Source organism: Rhinolophus hipposideros (assembly GCF_964194185.1).
Source record: "Rhinolophus hipposideros genome assembly, chromosome: 22".
NCBI classification, from domain to species: Eukaryota; Metazoa; Chordata; class Mammalia; order Chiroptera; family Rhinolophidae; genus Rhinolophus; species Rhinolophus hipposideros.
In genome coordinates, this window is record NC_138068.1 from 10,807,026 (window position 1) to 10,821,705 (window position 14,680).

Consider the following 14,680-nt stretch of genomic DNA (forward strand, 5'->3'; position numbering starts at 1 on the left):
TAATGTTTTGGACACACTAGGTTAAATAAACCATATTATTAAAATTAATTTCACCTGTTTCCTTTTACTGTTGCATGCAGCTACTCGAAAATTTTTAATTACATACATGGCCTGTCTTCTACTTCTACCTACAGCACTTGTCCTAGAGGCTCTGCAACAAATATGCCCTTTCTCCAGCAGAGATGAGGCAGAAGGAAAGGGGGTCCCCATGATTTTTTGGTTGATGATGGTGAAGACGTTAGCCTGACATTTTGCTCCAAAGTTAATGGAAGGCAGAAGATCAGCAAACTCAGTGGTGCCAAAGGTGAGCACCAGAATCTGATTTGGAACAGTTCCAGGTTCTTCTGATTTATTTAGACTGTAAATTGATCTGGAGTGGCTAAGGGGAGATGATGGTGGGGAGAATCTAGACTTCTCCCCGGCCCCCCAATCCCCACTCCCACCCCACCCCGTAGTCTATGTTTATCCTCGTGGACCACTGTCCACTCTTATTTACTAAACATAACCATTCTAACTAGCATGGAAAAAAAAATGACTATTCCAGAGAAAGGGAATGCTTGGCTGAAAAAAGGAACAATGGCCTGGGATTTAAGAACAACTCTGGAACCAAGTTTCTCGAGTTCAAATCCTAGCCCCCACTTACAATTGTGTGACTTTGAGTCAGTTACTTAACCTCTCAGTGACTTGTTCTCCACATCTGCGATTTGGGTATAATCCTACTGCTTACCTTGTAAGATTGTTATTCGATTTAAATAAGTTACTGCTGCCTACCAGTACACTTATCTACCGCAAGGTCTGTTTCCCCTTAGCATCTCAGCTGTGTTGCTGCAGCTACTAATTGGATCTCCGCCGCCTCGTGCATACCCCTATTAGCCCCAACCCGTCCGGCCTGTTCTGTGGCTTTAGGGACTGTAGAAACCGCGGTAGACAGCACCACCTTGAGTCGAATTCCTCCCCTTTCGGAGGAAGCCCGTTTCTCCTTTCTCTGCTATTCTCGGACCATTTCTGGGCAACCAGATATTTTTAGTGAAGCTCCAGTTAAGGTCTCCGGGAGCTTCCCCGGCGCGTGGGCAGTTCACCCCGCGGTCTAGCTGCGAGCCCGGCTCCCGCCGACTTCTCCCAAGGCAAGTGTGTGTAGCGAGGAGCGCCGCGCGGGGCTTTCAGCAAAGGCAGTCGGTGTTTGCAGACTCAGGCGAGCCCTTGTGAAAGCAGATAAAAGAAAACATTTATTAACGTGTCATTACGACGGGAGCGCCGGGCCGGGGCTGTCGCAAGCTCCGCGGAACACTTAGTTCCTTCCAGCTCGGAGTCAGAAAAAGAAAGCGGAAAAGAGGCACGGCTTCTCTTCGTTCCCAGCCAAGAGGCCCTGATCGCTGGTCCTCCGGACTTTGTCGCAATAATTGATTTATTAGATGCCCCCCATCTGTGCGCTGCACGCCCACCGTGGCACGCGCGGCTCTGGCTCGCGTCCCTCCCTCGTTTCCAGCTCCTGGGCGAACCCCACGGCTGTTTCAACTCTCCGCGGAGGGCGAGCGGGAGCGCGTGTGGGTGAGTGTGTCTGTGTCCCGGGAGGGAGCGCGCTCAGCGCCGGGAGCGCGGCCTCGGGAGGCGGCCGGCGGCCGGACCCCCGCTCTGCGCCGGGGCCGAACTTCGCGGCTGGGCGGCCGCCGGACCGCGCGCCCCTCCGGCCCCAGGTAAAGGGCTCGCGCGCGCGGGGGACCCCGCGGCCCCCAGGCTGGCGCTCCCCGCTCCCACGCGCGCTCGGCGCCCCGGGCCTGGCTCCGGCAGCGCGGCCGGCGGCTGGGCGCTGTGCGACCTTCCCGGGCGGGGCGCGGACCCGGGCTTTGGCGAGGGCGGGGGCCGGGGCGGGGGCCGGGGCGGGGGGGCCGCGGGGCGGGAGGCGGCGGGGAGGAGGCGGAGCTGCGGCCGCTCTGGCCGGGGATGCGGCGGCCGGGGCGGCGGGGGCGGCAGCAGCGGCGGCGGCGGCGCGGAGTTCCCTGCGCTCCCGGCCCGGCGGGGCTGCGGCAGAGGCGGCGGCGCCCGCACCGGTGAGGCGGCCGGGGCCGTGCGGGGCGGGGCGGGGGCCGGGCCGGGTGGGCGGGGCGGGGGCTCCCGCGGCCGGAGCTGAGCGTGGCGCCCAGGGGAACGGGGGCCGGGCCGGACCGCCCGGCTCCGGCCCCAGCGCAGCGCGCGGAGCTGAGACCCATCGGGCAGGACGGAGGCTCCGTCTGACCCCGTGACGGACTGTGTGCTTCCCGCCACGCGCCCCCGACCCGCGGACGCGCCACGCGGAGCCCTGGGGGCCCCGGGGAACGCGCGCCTGGGCCCGCCGGCCGCCGGGGTATGGCCTCCGTGACCCCTTTGAGTTTAGACCCAACGGACCTGAGGAGCCAGACCACGTGGGGCTTGTCCGGGCAGGACCTGGGAAAGCGGTGGACCGGGGCTTCCGAGTGGCGGGGGACGCGGGGACACCAAAAGGGCACATAGGACTGAACAGGCAGACCTCCTCCAGGCTGGGTCAGAACCGGTTCTCAAAGCCTCGTAGCGGGACACTCCCCTCCTGGTGCTTCTGAGGGTTTCAGAAGTTTGGCAGCGATTTCTAGGAGTGCACTTTTTACAAAAGCATTCTTTGTGGTAGTTCATTCATTCGTTCTACCAGCGTTAATGGAGCCCCTCGAGGTGCCAGGCACCGCGTCGTGTTCCAGGGAAGCTCGATGAACGGAGTCTAGTTCCTGAGCCCCGGAAGCTCTGGGTCCACTGGGAAAGCGGTGCAGTCTCGGGTGGAAAGAAGTAGGAGACACCCACGAATCCTAGTTTGGCACAATGACCTCTGTCTTCAATCCCCTACCTGCCCAGATCCTGAAGGTCACTCCCCCCGGCACGAGGTAGGTGCCTGCACACAGTAGGACAGCGCAGACCTTCATTTTAATATCCCCCTTCCTCCTCTTCCCCTTCCTGAAAGTTCTGACTCATTCCCTGCCCCCTCTCCTTTCTGGACAGTCTTTACTGCAGCTTGTTTTAATCACTTTTTTTTAGTTAAAAGTCAATATTTAATTAACCAAGTAATTACATTCAGCTTACGTTTGAATCTGGGTATTTGCACATGTGTGTGTGTAGGGACACCTGCCCTCTGGCCCCTCCATCTGTCTCCTGCCTCTCTCCCACAGTGCGGTCCCCCTCCTTTGGGGGCAGAGAAGGGAGGCTGCTCTGAGCAGGTTGGGTGGGGGGGTGGGGGGGAAGGACACAGAGAAGCAGGTAAGACGGGTTTTCCCTGGAGGACTCCTGGTGTCTCTCCCTGGAGCGGGAAGAGTTACTCTCATCTGGTAGTTAATAGTGAAGGGGATTTCTTAGTGCATCTCCACTACCCATTACAGAAGCACTGAAGGGTTCTAATTAAATTAAAGCCATTCATTACCTATAGGAAGGGGGTGGGCAGGACAGGCTGAAGACCACTCACTTTGTAAGAGAGGTTCTCCCAGCTTTGCTTATGCCATGTCATGGAGAAGAAAAAGCTCATCAAAACAGCCTGAGTGTGTAATTTAGTGTTCAAATAAGCAGCTCAAAGGGTGATGGTGGTGGGCTTGGCTGTTGGCACATTGGACATTTGTACCTGAAGGGTCTTCCTTCCTTGGACCAAGTTTATGTACATAAATGTATGATGTTGGTCTAACTGCCCACTGAGGGTCAATGTGGATTTGGACTTTGGGCTTGGGGTATATTTATTGGGTTTTTTGTTTGAACTTACGGCTTTTTCTAAAACCCTAATAACATGTTAGGTTTTCAAACTTAAGGGTTGAATGATGAGTTGATTATAAAAATGCTGAACTTGGAGGAGGACAGTGTGGCTGTGTCTGACACTGTATGTGTGCGCGTGTGCACATGCATTCATACACACATATATGTGTGTCCCCCACCTAATGGCTCCATTCAACTACCATCCCAAGGACCTAGCTGGCGTGCAAATGCACTCCCTGATGTGTAAAGTGCACCCTTTGATTTGGGGATAACATTTCCCTCTTCCTTTCCCCGGATATGTTTGGTACACCTGTTTGGACCTGCCTCAAGGGGACAGCTTCTAGTCCTGAGTTAGGCAGATGGGGAATATCCCCCTTTGTCAAATCTGTTGTTAGACTTCACCCCCTTAGAAAGAGACCAAAAGCCTGTCACTCAGAAAACTATCTGCTTTGCTAATCAGCTTGCAGTTAAAAGAAAGGGCTTAGTCTAGACTTAAGATGATAGATAACGCTGATGTAGTGTTGTGAGCCAATCACTGTTCTAAGCCCTTATATGTAATAACTCATTTAATCCACACGAAACCCAGTGAGGTATGTCCTTTGATTGCCATCAAAGATGGGGAAACTGAGGCACGGAGAGGATGGTGACTTATTGACAGCTGATCAGTGGTAGAGCCGGAATTCAACAGGCCCTGGGGCTCCAGAGTTCTTTCTGACCCACTGCATTCTCCTCTCTCCATGACCTTGGCCTTTCTTCCAAATGTAGAAGAAACAGATGTGCAACAGGAGAACACATATTTAGATGATGAAACTTTGAAAGGCAGAAGTCCTTCAGTAATTCCCACTTCTCTCCCAAACTCTCCGCTGTTCGGGGGACATCTCGGGTGTGTATTTTGTTTGGGGCCGAGGGTAGGGGGGGGTGGGAGAAGTGCCCTGAGGAAAATGTGATTGCCTAGCGACATTTCCTTCTCCCGGTGAGTATACACACACTCACCCCGAGTCAAGATGCAAAAGGAAATATCCAATGTGGCTGCCAGAAAAAGTCATGAAGTCTGAGATGAAGGTTTGCACCCACTGAAAGCACAGGCAGGAGAGTTAAAAATTCTCCTAGCGGTGCAGCCCTCCTGTGGTCGGTGATGGAATTGCATGGACCTGTGCCTCCTGCAGGGGTGACCCTGGTGTCCGGGGCACTTTGTTTCAGGCCTGGGCCCTGTGAGCCCAGTGGACATGGAAGGTGGAGCCTCTCCATGCTAACGTGCAGGCGAAGGAGGCCTCATCCAGGCCTGCTTTCCCTAGGCTGCCTTATGTTGGGTCTTGACGGGAAATCTGCAATGCCCCTGATCCGGATTCAAGGCGCTCTAATTTGGAAGATCATTAAGATCATTATAATTAATTGGCATACTGATAAATGGCATGAGTGCCTAATTGGGGTGGTTTCTAGAGAACTTGGAACCAAAAGGGGAAGAGGCACTGGGCTGGCCGCAGTTGGGCAATAGGGTTATAGACCCAGCAGTTTGTGCAAAGGGAAAGCAGCCTTCACCCACATCTGTGGGTAACTCTAGCTTCAGGTACAGCTGGAGTCAGGGCTCAGACTTTGTCATGAGAATCAGTTCTTCTCCATCTCTGCTCTTTCTTCCACAGGGCTGGTTTCTCTCTCCAGCTCCGAGAGGTGGGCAGGCTCTGGCACTGTGGTTAAGAGAACCAGACTGCCTGGCTACCTGCCCAGCAGTGGGATCTGGGGAGTGTTACTTAACCTTTCTGTGCCCAGTGTTCTCATCCAGCAAATGATGATGAGCGGAACACCTATCTCCTGGTTCATTTCATGATGAAATGAGATCGTCAGCGTCAAGTGCTTAGCACCGTATCTGACATAGGCAAGCTCTCAGTAAACATTGGCTGTTGTTATAATTGAGGAGTGGAGCTGGCTGCTGAAGAGCTGTCCTCTCTGGTTTAAGCCCAACAGGAAAGAACAAGCCAATTTTCTGGCACTGCCCACCCCAGCCCCACGCGTCCTCTGATTGGACTATTTTATGTCATGTGCTCACTCCAAACCAATCACTGGCCAAGAAAATGAGTCCTCAACAATAGGTTTGGGTCACTCTCTAGGCCCCACCCAGGAGCTGGGGGCAGACTCACTGGACCTCAAAGCCCTGGAGAACACAAGTGGGGAATCCCAGTGAAAGGGAGCCTGGTTACTAGGGAGGCAAATAGCCTAGGATGGGGGTGGGGTACTAATTTGAGAGATGATAGTCAGATAGACCTGTCTCCATTTTGGTTGAGGTGGGGACCAGGGAAACAGCCACTGAGTGGGCAACTTTCCCTCCCTCTCCATTGGGGTCAACAGGCATTGGAGGCCTGACTTTGCTGCCATAGTGTCTGAAATATGCAGCCTGGCCTGGATTCTGTGCTTTCTGGTAGCCAGGGGCAGTGTTTGCCCAACCTTCCACCATGAAAATCACCTGAAGGCATTTGTTTTAAAAATGCAAAGTCCAGACCCTCCTGACTCAAACTCCCAGGGAGGGCCCTGGATGCCGGGGAGTAAACCAGAGGGCCATGGTGTGTTCTGCATCAGCAGCGAGGTCTGGGAAAGAGGGCCCTGGAGTGTGCGTATCTCATCTTCCTGTCTGAGGCAAGGGCTGCTGGAAGGCAGGGGAGAAGCTCTAAAGGAGATCAGGGACGTAAGGGTGTCGGAGAAACTGCTGTACACTATAAGATGGCATTCCTCTCCTTTGGCAGCGCACAAGTGTGTGAGCTGCTGCTGCATGCCAGGCCCTGTGTTAGATGAACAAGAGACAACCCTGCTTTCGGGGAACTTACATTCCAAAGGGGAAAAGCGATGATACACAAGCAAACAAGGCCACAAAGGAGGCTTTTTGGGACGGGACAAGCTCGTCAGTGGAAACAAATTAAAAATTGTTATGATGGAAAAATGACTGCATGAGAGGGTATGGGGTGGGGGACAAATTTTGGCAAGTGGTCAGGGGAGGCTTCTTTGAGGATGTGATCTTTGAGCTGTGACCTAAGTTTTGAGAAGGAGCTGACCATAGGAAGATCTGGAGGAACAGCATTCCAGGTAGAGGGAACAGCCAGTGCAAAGGCCTGGAGGTGGAGAGGAGTGACCTGTCCAAAACACCTGTTCAAAGTGCAAATAGAAGTCCAGCGGGGTGGAGGGTAGTGAATAAGAAGGGAGGAGGGGAGATGAGGTCTGTGGTAAGAAATGCCGGCCATGGTAGAAAACTTAGATTTTATTTCAAATGAAATGGAAAAATCGTTGGAGAGTTTTAAGTTAGGGATGACATGATTTGTGTGTGAAAAAGATCTCAGTGGCTACCCTGAAAGAGTGTTTTGCAAGTGGATGCTGGGACATAAGAATGAGGAGTTATATTGACCTGGATGGTGATGGTACCCACAGCGATGGAGTGAAATGGCAAAGCCAGCGGAACTTGCTGGCGGAATGAATATTCAGAATGAGGGAAAGTGCTGTGGTTTTCCATTAAGGTGACTTTGCCCTCCCACCCTACCCCGGGGACATTTAGCAATATCTAGAGGCATGTTTGGTTGTCTCGACTGGGAAAGGAAGTGCTGCTGGCTGCCATCAGTGGATAGAGGCCAGGTATGCTGCTAAACATCCTAACAGTGCAGGGCAGCCCCCCCACACCCCCGAGCAAATCTCTTTAGTAACTAGGAGTCCAAGATGACTGGGCAGCCTGGTGATTCCTAAACAGGGAAGACTGGGAGAGAAGGTTTGGGGCACGGTGGGAGGATCCAGACTCTAGCTGTGGAAATGTTGGGTTTGAGATGACACTCAAGCTGGGTGTCTGGTAACTCAGTGGGTGCTGGATACACAGGTCTGGGGCCGGTTGGACCTGGCAACTACATTTGGGAGTCATCAGCTCTTCCATGGTATTTTAAGCCATGGGACTGGACACAATCATCTGGGAGATTGTATTTTGTTCTTTGGCACAGTTTTGTCCCTCCTTCCCTGCCCCCTGCCCCCCCCCCGGCCCATCATGCATCTATTTGATGAATATTTTTAGCCCGTCCCATGGGTTCACCTCTTTACAGCACACCTGAGACACTCCCAGAGGCTCAGGCTGAGCCTCCCGTTGTCCTTCTCATTGATGAGTGATTAGCAGACAGAAGTAAATCAGCATCACTCTGCTACAGATGCCCTTGGGAAATTGCTGAAGGTCACGCAGCATCTTGGGCCTTGCACGCAGCACGATGCCTCCTTGGTAGAACAGCTGTTGCCATAGTCTTCAGACCTTCTCCTCCAGCCCAGACTTTGTGGAATTCTTCCTACCCAGAGAGTACCGCTGTTTTGAATTCTCCGTGGTCTCTTAATAGGATTCCGAAACACGAGTCCTGGCCCACGGCTTCGCACACCTGGGCCCTGCTTGAAACGTGGGTCAATTCTATCCCAAACTCAGAGTCGTTATGAGCAAATCTTGTGTGTGTAAGCTGATGGGCAGGGCCATTCCCGGGGACCAGGAATGCTACCCAAGATATGTTTGACCAGGTGGAAGCCAGATGTGTTAGGGGAAGAATGTTGCCAGCAGCCTTTCTCATTGGCTCCCGGTCAGGGTCCCCGTGGGGGACTTGACCCACCTCCGTGGCCAGGAAAGGGGAGCTTTTTGAAAAGAAATTTACAAAACTGTTAGCCCACAGAAGTTCGGGAGATCCTCACGCTCTGATGAAAATCAAATCATCCAGAAGCTGTGTTCATGGCCTGCTCTGGAGGGAGACACTGTCCACAGACTTCTGCATGCAAACTACTTGTCGAATGTTTCAGAGAACGGGAAAACCAACGAGGGTTCTTAGTGGCTTGGAGTCCTAATCATTTGAGTGGGAATCAAGATGTTTTCACTGCAGGTAATAGAATTCCTGGCTGAGAGTGGCTTATGTAGTAGAAACATTTAATTCTCACATAGCAAGAGTCCAAAGCAGAAGAGTCCAGGGGCCAGTTGGTCAGTACAGTAAAGCCAATAAGGACCCAGGATCTTCCTGTGCTCAGTTCTTCTGTCCTCAGCATGTCTTTGACTTTGTTGCTTCATGATCTCAAGATCACTGCCACAGCTCCAGGCATCACACACATCACCATGCAAAGTAAGAGTAAAGAGTAGGCTCGGACTCCTTCCAAGAGCACGCCACGCCAGCACACTTTGCTGTATTATGCTTCCTTCGCCCAGAGTTGAGTTTTGTGCTTACTTCTAAACCAAACACTGCTAAAGCGAAATGGGCTTTTCATGTTTGACTTAGCTTGGTGGTTCCCAAAATTAGCAGATTAGACACCCTCTTCTTATAGCAAATAATTTTGCCAGGTTTACCTGAAATAAATTCCTAGATAATAGGAATTCCTAGATAGGTTTATCTACACACATTTTTTTAATCAGTAAAATACCCTGACTTGAATTCAAAGGAAAGCTCAAAGGGAAGCAGTTTATAATTACACATATGTATTGCAGCATATACGTGCTTAGGCACAACTATATTAGATGACACAATGAAGGAGTTAGGTGTTCACGCTCGTGTAGAATCACGTAAATCTGACAGCTACATACACGGTGGGAGTTGGACATGTGGTTTTGGCAGCTCAAATACAAGTGGTATGGCCATCGACAATGTGATTTTCCAAAATAGTGAACAATTTACCAAAATTTCCAAATGAAACAATAGTCTTCCCTCAATTTCCTGAGTGGTCGCATTCCCAGAAAATTCAGGGTTGAATAGAGGCATATAGAACAGCTTTTGTGTTTATATGTGAAATGGAGTTGATTTCTAAGGTCAGGTAAAAGCTTTTACACCTGCCTGAATGTCTGTGGGATATTAGAAGGTTGTGCTGGAAATGGGGCGATTATTCACTGTGTGGAGAGTTGCAAATTATCCAACATCCCTGCACCCCCACTAGATGCCAGAAGTACCCCCCAGGCATTGTGACAACCAAAACCTCCTCCCAAATTCCTGAGAACACCCTTTTGTGTGTGTGGCGGGGGTGGGTGGTGACTTCACTCAGAGAACCACAGGCTTAGACTAATGCTGGTTTGTTGCCAGAGCTGGGGAAGGTCCACCTCCTGAACAAAATTGGGGTCCTGTCAACCAAGGAGTGACCTTTGAGTGGGGCACAGTTTCTGTCTCATTTGTCCCCAAGCTCCTCTTTCTGCTCATCAACCCTCCTTGTTGACATGGTCCAAAAATGCCCTAGTCCAGCCAGTGAAACAAACCCACGTAGTTAGCTTGGAGCAGCCTCTCCAGTGAATGGGGTTATGAGTTCCTGGAATATTCTAGGTATCAGTGACCTCCACTGGGCAGGAGATGAAGAAAGTATAGAAGCCTGGACATAAGAGACATCTCTGAAAGTCAGTGTACCATAATGGTTAAGGGCTTGGACTCGAGAACCAACAAACCAAACTTCCTGGTTCAAGTCCCAGCCTGGCCACTCAGTAGCTGGGCGGAGCTGGGCAAGTCGCTCACTGAACCTCTCTGACCCTCAGATCCAGCTTCTGTAAGATGGGGATACTCATAGGAGCTTCTGATGTCGGTGAGATCAGACAGGGTTTGTCTTTCTCTGTCTGACTTATTTCACTACGCATAACGTCGTCAATGTCTGTACATGTTGTTGCAAATTGTAGGACTCCCTTCCTTTTCGTAGCTGAAGAATATTTGTGTGTGTGTGTATCACATCTTGACCCATCCGTTGGTCAACGGACTCTTAGTTTCCGTGGCTCGGCTATTGTGAATGATGCTGCAATGAATACGGGGGTGCAGATCTGTCTTCTAGATTCTGATTTTGTTTCCTTTGGATACATACCCAGAAGTGGAATTGCTGGATCATGTGGTAGATCTATTTTTAATTTTTTTGAGAATTCATCTGTGAGATCAGTGGCATGACATTCTAATGAGAGATCTTGGGGTAAACATTTCTGCATGTGCCCCCAGACTCCCCCGCCCCTCCAATTGTCCCCTCTTGAAAGGAGCTACTGCAGTGCAGGAGACGGGGCTTTCTCACCTCTCTCCCCAACCCCTCCTCCTAACAGCTCACATTTACTGAGCAACATCTATATGCCCGGCGGCGTACTGAGTGCCAGCTCGGGTGATGTGTGATAATGTTCTGTGACGCAGGCATCTCAATGTGTTCAGGCTGCTGCAGTAGAACACCAGAGACTTCTTTCTCGCCGTTCTGGGGCCTAGGAAGTCCAACATCAAGGTGCCAGCAGCATCGGTGTCTTGTAAGAGCCTGCTTCCTGGTTCATAGATGGCACCTTGTCCTTCCCTGTGTCCTCACATGGCAGAAGGGGCAAGGGAGCAATCTTAGCGCCTCTCTTATAAGGGCACTAATCCCGTTCATGAGGGCTCCCCTCCTGACCTAATCACCTCCCAAAGACTCCCCTCCAAATACCCTCACACTGAGGATGAGGTTTCGACTTATGAATTTTCGGGAAACACAGTCTATAGCATAGGGATATTCTAATGGCCACCTTACAGAAGAGGAAAGTGAGGTACAGAGAAGTCTCTCCTTGCTTTGTCACCCTGTTAGAATAGGACATCAGAGGCTGGCTAATGAGGGCCTGTGTTCAGCTCACAAAAAAATGTTTTGACTTACACACTGTTTTGAACATTTTTAAAAGTTGTCAGATGCTTAACAATTGTTAAAGTTCTCATTTTAGAAACTATAGTTTCTAGCTTCTAAAAAAGAGGGAGCTGTGAACCCTAGCTGGATATACTAGAACTCCTGTTCTGACCACGTGGTCTCTATTTTTGCCACAGTCCCCCCCGTTCCCTATTATCCGAGGTTGTGGCCATGTTCATTTGCCATTGTCATTGGGCTGCGGTGTTCTTCCTGTGGAACAATGTTTCTCTGTTCTTAGCCTCTATCAAAAGTGGGTAAGTGAGAGATGGAGAGAAAGGGACGTAGCAGGTTTTTCTTACACTGGGATGGCTTCACTCATGTGTGTCACCTGCATGGCCCATGTGGGCATTGGAGTTTGTCCCTTGCCACAACACTTTGCTCACACCAGATGGCTACACTTCTAGGAACAATGCAACAATGCAATTGCAACTGTTAATAAAAAAAAGTCTAATAGCATTGACTTTATTTGTTGCCAAGCATTTAATCATCACAACAGCCCTTTTAAGCCTATTAGTTCAGGGCCTATTATTTGAGGAAACTGAGGCACTATGTGTAATGGCCCTGCTAGAATAGGAGGTCCTTAGGCTTATACATCATTGTACCATCAATGCTTGACTTGGTGGCTGTTTGAATCAATGATTGAAACAATGAATGAATGATGTTCTCTTCTAAGTGGTCATTTGATTAAAGCCATCAGCCCCAGAAGACCACAAATCTTGACCCATCATAGGTGATTTGTGACATTCCAGTTGGGGGAATGGGCTCTAATCAGTGTCATTCAGTTGTGTTTCTGCTTTGCGACACATCACCCCCAACTCTGGATTAAAGCAACAACAATTGATTTCCAGTGATTCTGTGGGTTGCCAGGGTGTTCTTCATGTGATATCAGCTGGAGGGTCCAAATGGCTCCACTCCAACGGCTGGCCACCAGTGCTGGTCACAGATAGCAGCTCAGTTGGGACTATTAGCTCAATGGCTCTATTCTCCACATGGCTTCTTCCCATGGCTGCTTGGACTTCCTCACTGTATTGGGGTCTCAGGGTGGCCTGACATCTAAAACTGCAGAAATGAAAGCTTTCAGGCTTTCTTAAGGCTTTAGCTTAGAAAGTTCTGGGGACCTCAGAGCAGGAGTTGCTGGCAGTGCTGTTGTCCAAAGAAGGGGGCCAGATGCTGCAAAGACGAAAAATTAGAAACCTCGGAATAAGTGACTGTGCCCTAAGATGAGCAGTGAACATTTTGAAATGAATGAGTAGATGAATGAATGAATGGTTTAAAGTCTAGTATAAGTAGAAAGCCCAGGTCTGTGTGGCAGTTCTTCCAGGACGGTCTCCATAATGCAGGGCACTGTTGGGGGTCTTGGATCCCTGTTCAGTTTATGGGGCAAAGCCAACTCCTAGAATCACTACCCTGCCTCTCAGCATCATCACCCCAAAGACGGGGGTGGTTTGAGCTGACACCTAGAAGGGAGCAGGTGCATGGTTATGAGGGAACTGCCTGCAGTGCGGGTATGTTCCCACCTCCCCAGAGCCCACCCCCCCCCCGTGGTCCCCTGTCACTCCCTCTCTTATAGCCACTGTACACCTATACATAGTACACCGGCCGGCATCCAGTGAGTCCCTCAGCTGTGATGCGACCACCTGTTGGGCACAGTGATGCGAGCTCAAAGAGCACCTCTGACCCACGGCTTCCCTCCTACTTGACAGTCTATTTCCAGCTGCTAATTAGATTGCACAGCATGCCAGGGTTGGCAATGAACCTGTCATTCCAAATTCTCTTGACTAGGATCTCTAAATTTAGTGGGTTATTTGGTAAAAGTAGCTTCAGACTCCCTCCCCCCACCTATGAGTCCAAGCTTCTCACATAATTGTAAGCTTCGGACGGTTTCCCAGGTGCGCTAATGAGAAGCTATCTGCTAATAGCAGGGGCATGATGGGTGAGGAAGGAGCACACGGCTGTGAGTTGGGTGGAAAGTAAGAAATAATTGGATTATTCATACTGGCCAGTCAAAATAGCCTTTTATCCCTTTTATGTTCTTCTTGAAGGAAACTACGATCTCTGGTAACATAAATGGTAACATAAATACTTGGTCTATGGGGGCAAACAGTGCTGAGAAAGTGTGGGGTTTAAACTGGGGAGGTGGGGTGTGACTGGAGTTGTCAGTCCTGGCGGAGGCAGTCTACAATAAGAACCAGCCCACAGTTAGGCGTGAATAATGACTCTGTTCAGGTCGGACTTTATTGCTTTTGGCCAAAGGCCTTTCGCAGAAATAACTTTGTAACTTGCTGCCAGGGAAGCTTTTGTTCACAGCTAAGACAAAAAAAACAAAGAACAGACATGGGAATTTCTGTATCCGATTCCAATTTCCTCTAAACACCCAGGAAGTGTAGCAGGTGTAGCCTACCTGGCAGGCGTGGGCTGGCGAGAAGGTGATGTCCAGCCTCTCCTATGCCAGGCTGCCACTCCTCCCTGCTCTTGCCCTACTGCACATCTGTTCTTCAGATGGGCCAAGTCCATTCCCCCCACAGGGCCTTTGCACTTGCTTCTTCCTTTGCTTAGAAAGTATTTTTCCCACGACTGGCTTCTCACCCACTTTCTGGTCTCAGTTCAAGCATCACCTCCTCCTAGAGGCCTTCCCCAATTTCTTCTCTGTCCTGTCACCTGACAATTTCCTTCCAAGCTCTTAAGAAAATCTGAAATTCCTCTTTATTCATTAATTATCTGTCTCCACCAGTGTGTCAGTTCCTTGCTGACAGAGGCCTGCCTCATGTCCACTGTTGTTAACCTGCATCCTACACAGTGCCAGGCACAGAGTAGGTGCTCAGAAAAGATCACACAGAGGGGCCTTATTTAGCCTGTTCAGTGTTTAAAATGTGTTGAATGTTTTCACTTTGGAAACCGCGTCTCCAGTGTGGTCCAGCTCCCACCCACCAACGCCTCCTTCGCTCCCCTAAATCTAGGCCACATTACCCACTTAATTCTCCTACTTGGCCTTGTAGGCATTTGAGTTTGTGTCCCTGCTTTAGACAAAGGCCACAGCACACAGGTGTAAAGGTGACCAAACAACATCCAGATTTCTTGTGAGCCCAGGGCTTGGGCCAGCCTGCTGGGCTCCCATAACCCCTTCCATTGTCTGGATCAAGGAGTGGTTCTCATTGATGGGACCCAGGGATCCCATCCTAGGGGTCCATGTACAGGCTGTAAATGACATTGAAGCTCAAGGAGCAGGACATTCCCTTTTCTGCTCTCTTTAGAGCCCTCTGACATCAAGGAGGGAGTCCCATTAACCCCTCCTCCGTTGTCTTCAAGGGGACCTGCTCCG

The 14,680-nt window shown here is 50.7% G+C and overlaps 1 protein-coding gene across 3 annotated transcripts in view; it reads left to right on the plus strand.

The window, feature by feature from the left end:
* Positions 1-1,015: 1,015 nt before the first annotated feature.
* The window catches only part of SULF2 (sulfatase 2), a 106,858-nt gene continuing 93,193 nt past the window's right edge, over positions 1,016-14,680 (plus strand). Inside the window, exon 1 of one of the 3 annotated variants that reach the window (XM_081033552.1) lies at positions 1,016-1,548. The gene's annotated coding sequence lies outside the window, so the exon portion shown is untranslated. Of the gene's footprint in view, positions 1,695-1,908; positions 2,049-14,680 lie in introns of those variants that run through there. The other 2 variants (XM_081033554.1, XM_081033553.1) reach the window with 2 other exon arrangements.